This window comes from Macrobrachium rosenbergii, chromosome 10, assembly GCF_040412425.1.
Source record: "Macrobrachium rosenbergii isolate ZJJX-2024 chromosome 10, ASM4041242v1, whole genome shotgun sequence".
Taxonomy (NCBI): Eukaryota; Metazoa; Arthropoda; class Malacostraca; order Decapoda; family Palaemonidae; genus Macrobrachium; species Macrobrachium rosenbergii.
The window spans coordinates 29,786,518-29,792,552 of NC_089750.1; the positions used below are offsets into that span (position 1 = coordinate 29,786,518).

A 6,035-nucleotide genomic window follows, 5' to 3' on the forward strand; every position below is an offset into this window, starting at 1 on the left:
ACTGAAAACTGAGCTTCTCGTATAGGCTAATCTTGTTTCCTTTCCTCGTATATTCACCGGCTAAAGTTTTTCAATCGTTTGTTTATCTCAGTGAGTGCTTCGGACACGCGAAGGATAGAACGGTCTATCCAGAAAACTACTATATAGTGTCTTCTCAAATATGCGAACTGACCGATTACACACGCAAAGATAAGCAGCTTAATAAAGCTCCCTTTTCATGACCAGTACCTTGTTTCCCCTTGGCGAATTTGTCTTTTGTATTCTGAAAAATTAAAACATTTTTCACTTTTACCACTTGCTGAGCCCCCATCGTGTAAGTTTCAGAAAAAAAATATATAATTAACTGGTGCCTTGGCTTCCTAACTCCTGGCTTTCTAAAAAAAAAAATGGGTAAATAAAATAAATAAAAAATCGCCGTTTCAAGATGGTATGTCCAGTTTTTGAAGCGAGATCCGCATACATACAAACAAACATAATATGTGCCGATGTAAACATAACACTGACAAACTAAAAAGTGTTCCAATCAATACGGGATATTACTGCAGCGTTGTCCAATATCACGAGTCCAGTTACATTTAGATTCGAAATGACTTTTGATTGAGCGCGCCTCAATTTTGGTCGTTTCGCAGTAATGATTTGCTGCCTAAAATAAAGAGCCCGGTAGGGGTACAATGAGGGCTAGTCAGGGTAGAAAAGAACAGTACTCTCTCTTTTGACATGGAATCCACAACCCGAATAATGGCAGCAGCTCAACCTCAGCTGCCTTGCCACATCTGAACTGTTTTGGAAGTCGTTGTTTCTATTTGCAACGATACCAGGAGGGAAAAAGGGGTGGGGGAGGGCTGCTATTTATTTTTTTTTTATTTGACCGTTAAAATAGTTTACAGCAATCGAACCATTACTGTAAGAACAACCCATAAATTGCTGAACGAAATTTGTGAAGTCTAGATTCTTCTAACACTGAACATTTGGCTCTCTCTCCCCGGCAGAGTAATGATTATAATTTTACGTTACTTGATTCATAATGCATTGGAATGCGTATGTGTAAAGATTAAAACTGCCTTGATTCCACACATATTATGAGAGGGCGGAATCTGATTATACCGGACAGTCACTGCCATATTCACCATCTAAACACAGCCTCAGCCACACACACACAACACACATGAGCGAAATATTGGCTCTTTTTCCAACAGTCTTCTGGGCCTTCGTTTCACAAAGTGCAAAACCATTCAAACATCTTTCTTACGCATAACCAATGATATACAGTATTTCCCATCTGTAACTCAAAAATGAACATTCAGAACTACAAGACCTACTGATTATCGTTTTCTCTGCATTTACTGTATGTTGTACCAATATATGATATGCCCAAGAATACCAATATATGATATGCCCCAGAGAGTATTTAACAGTAACTGAGGACTAGTGTTGCAAATCTCATGGCCTGAATACAATCGAATATTGTCAGTGTCCAGCAAAAGCAATACTAAAACCTCTTTGCCTAAAAAACGGGCACATATCGCCATCGTTTGCAAGGGAAAGGGACTGATTTCCTAAGCCACTAGTCCAAAGTAGCTTACTTGGCGTTCCAGGGTATTGGAACATAGCAGCTCACTTGTGTTTCAAACCACTGGTACTTCTTCAGACAGTAATGGCGAGGCATAATATGTATAAAGCCTACATATATGCATAAGCTGATAACGCTTCCTGGTTGCCATGACCAATGACGAAGATATTCAATATCCAATAAGAGTGCGTCCGCGCTGCAATAACATGTCTTAAAGACACGTCAGCCAGTTATCGTACAATATCACAACAGGGTTAAAACTTGTAAACGACCGTAAGCGGAGAACGAACCACTGGCAAAGCTGGATAACAGTACGAAGCACTGGCCAAGTCGTTGACTTGCATTCAACCTGTTTGTGATATGTGTGTGCGATAAGTTAGCGTCGTGTGTTGGCGTGTATTACTGTTGTGTAAAAAGCATCGTAACTCTCTAGGGGCACAATATATATTGGTGTGACAAAATCCCATAATGAATTCAGCGTTATCCTTCCATATCCCTAATACTGTTTCTTTTAAATACAAAAGCAACGAAGAAAACCCACACACTTTATATGAACAGCAAGAATATAAAAACTGCCGAGAAACTGAAGTAAAAACATATATTACAAAAATAAAACACTCCCTTTGCTGGCAACATAAAACAAGTACAAGAGCAAGCTATGTGCTAACGCGGACCTTAATTACCGAAAATGTGTTCAGTTTTCCTAAAGCTATGTCAGCATTTACTCCAATGAACTCCCCATTTCCCTTACCACGTTGTACGGGCCATATTCATCTCCACAACATCACTTTCATTCAGAGAGAGAGTATTACCAAGGGAAATATGGGGAATAGTAAAAGAGAAGACAGATCACATACTTAAGGCAACGAAACGAGGAACGCTGCCGTCTAAGGTACACGCGAAAGCACAAAAACACCCATACCCCCTCTTGATAAAGCACGACTTTTGGGGAGAGGATACGCGACTGAGGTGGGGTCTTGGCAGATAGAAGTTCATCTCTTCGATAATTGGCATAGCTAATATATATATATATATATATATATATATATATATATATATATATATATATATATATATATATAGAGAGAGAGAGAGAGAGAGAGAGAGAGAGAGAGAGAGAGAGAGAGAGAGAGAGAGAGAGAGAGAGAGAGATACATATATACACATGTTTCATATGACATATATACATATATATATATATATATATATATATATATATATATATATATATATATATATATATATATATATATATATATATATATATAAGTAAATTTAGTTCAACCAAAAAATTATATGAAAATTACTGGAACAAAAATTATTACTTTGTTGTTTACACCTAAAACAGTATTTTTATAGCCTTGTAACATATGACGGTAATCTACTTAATAAAAACTCAATACCAATGTCTCTGAAAAAGTCCTAGAGAATGGCATCACATGTATGATTAAGTACATACCCAAGAATCTGCTTGAGATTTTATATTCTCAGATATGCTGGTTACGTGATACGATTTTTTCATGGCCAACCCAGCAATTGTTTGCATGGTTCCTTTTTGTTTATTTCAATGCTAATTAAATGGTATGATTTTTACAATGACAACGTTGTCTGGTTGATTTTAGCATAGTTCTGTACACTAGTAAATGTCACATCTGTTTTGACATTATTTTTATTTGGCAGCAGACCCTCTTTTAAACAGGTTTTATTGAATATTATTGCTGCTTCAGCTGCATTTATTTTGTAGAATACTTTTTCTATTGTCCTTATTGCGGACTTCTCTTCATTGGAGGTGCGTGCTATAACAGCTCGCCTATATTTGTCATTTCATGGAGGAAAAAGTAAAAAATCTGGATTCTGCTTTCTTATATATTCTATACAGTTAGAATATTATGACATATAATTGTTGCCGCGACGTTTCGACAGACTCTTCTGTCATTCTCCAGCGGGAGACAGTAGAGGACTGGCAGGTTGCAGTTTGTTGTTTAGGATTAAGCCAGCCTTGTGCTGGCACGGGCTCTTGCTCCTGGAGCAGCCCGTAACTGGCAGGTTGCATAGGTCCTTCCGAATTTATACACGGGCTTCAGCCGGGGGGTCATGGACGGCGAATTTTGATTGGTTGCAGTCGGCGAACTTCAAGCCAAATTTCTGCGGCGAAGCTCGATCCTGACAGATCCTCGCAACCTGGGAATATCATTCTTTCCAGTGTTCCCATTGGCCTGTCGTTGCGTGATGTCATGCCGATTGACATCATCGGTAGTTTGGCTGCTATTGGTCGGAGGATGAATGATGTCATTATTTACTCTATCTCTCGTAGTCGAGGGGTTGTCTCGAAGGGCGCCTCGCTCATCCGGGGCGTCTCCATTCTCAGGGTTGTCATTTTCGGGTATCTGTTGGATTTGGTGGGTGTTCGGCATTACCCTTCTCGAATTCGTGGGTAGGAGCGATGTCTCCTGCGTCGTATTCATTGTAGGTTTCTTCTCGGCAATGAGGAGCGCCTCCAGCAGGCGCAGACGTCGAGGGTCGGCAGCCCTCCCGATTATACTTATATTTTGTATAATACTGTCACGGGAGATGGAAATATTGTGGGTAGCACGGACATGGTTCATGATGGCACCCTCCTGGGCGTGGCAGGAGATCCTTTATGACAGACGCATCGTGGTCATTCCAATATAAACGCCGGGGCATCCTCGGACAGGACATACAAATTGGTAGACCACGTTCTTCTGCTTGAGGGGTTCTCTTGCTGGCGGAGAGGGGTTATTCCTCATCACGAGATCACGGGTGCGGCGGTTCTTATAATAAATTACAAGGTTTATTTTCTTATTGTCTTCGGTCGGGGTGACGTTCTCCATGACGATTTTCTTCATGGAGCTCTCGTCCTCGCGGTACTGGGGATGCATCCGGGCCTTATAATATATCATGATGTCATCTTGGGGGGCAGGTTGTGCGCTCTCACCGCTATACCATTTTTCCAGGCCAGTTCGAATTTCTTTGTTGATGAGTTTGTTGGTGAAACCGTCATTCACCAACATTTGTGCAGCACGTTCAAATTCCTTGTTAATGTCCTGCCAGGTGGAGCAGTGGGAGAGGGCCCTTCTAATGAAGGTCCTGACCGTCGTATTCTTAAACCTAGCAGGGCACTCGCTATCTCCGTTCAAGCATAGTCCCAAATTGGTGGATTTCGTGTAGACTGATGTCTTCAAGTTCCGTTCCGTCTTTGTGACCATAACGTCGAGGAAGGGGAGCCGGTCGTCTGTGCTGAACTCGACAGTGTAGTTCAGCACACTGCATTGCTGGAACGTCTGACGAAGGGCTTCAACCTCCTCCTCGTTGTCTGCTTGAACGAAGACGTCGTCGATGTATCGGGCATATTTCTTTGGCCGCTGGATTCTCTGGAAGACACGTTCTTCTACAGTGCCCATGTAAAAATTTGCAAAGAGGACGCCCAATGGAGAGTCCATCGCAACGCCATTTTTCTGTCTATACATGTGCCCTCTGTGTGTAGTGAAAGGCGCCATCTTTGTACAGATCTCCAGCAGAGCCTTCAGGGAGCCTTCTGGGGTGTTCAGTGGGGTCATTGTCGAGTCTCTGTAGACCCTGTTCAGGATAGTGTGGATGGTTTCATCCACCGGTACGTTGGTGAATAAACTCTACGTCCAGAGAGGCGATGGCCCCTGCGCCCGGGAGTCTCGAATCACTTCGAGGAATTCCACAGAGGACTTATTATTATTATTATTATTATTATTATTATTATTATTATTATTATTATTATTATTATTATTGCCTTTTCAAAGACGATAGTATTTTTTCCGTTTTCCAAATCAGTTGGACTAATTTCTAATCAAAACTACTTGATTCAAGCAATAATTCCCAAAAACAACAGAAACAAAACAAGTGGCTAGCCTGTGAATGCCTGGTTTACTTTCCCATGTCCTTTCTGGAATTCCTTCATGATATACTAATGAAGCGAAGCATTTATGCTAACTGAGAAAGGGAGAAAAGGTCAACACCATCGAAATGGAATTTGTCCTTACCAAAAGAAACCTACAAGATCACTAGCCAAAATACAAAATATAACAATAATAATTAGCCTATGGCATTATGTGAAAAAAAGTGGAAAGTATTCAAAATGGATAAAATCAAATCAAATAAATCATACTGATAACAACTAAGACTATAAATCGTGAGCAGCTATCAAATCATTACTTTACCAACGCTATGCCATTCAATCACAGTGCTGTAAAGTAGCACTGCAGCCACTCTTCATCTTGCGAGTATCAGCACCAAAAACATTACAATAATAGAAACACGGAAGGAAATAAAGACTGGGCTGTATGACACCCTGGTCCTTCCTCTAAATAATGAATAGGATTCGTTTCAATAAAGAGCTGGCAGTAATTGTAAAGCCTTGGCCACTAAGGATAGCAAGGAAGTTCCTTATGGTCAGAAAAAATGAAAACGAAAG

General features: G+C 40.5%; 1 protein-coding gene across 10 annotated transcripts in view; it reads right to left on the reverse strand.

Moving 5' to 3' along the window:
• ATP8B (ATPase phospholipid transporting 8B) overlaps positions 1-6,035 on the reverse strand; it is a 620,401-nt gene that overhangs the window by 521,823 nt on the left and 92,543 nt on the right. The gene's annotated exons all lie outside the window — the stretch shown is intronic.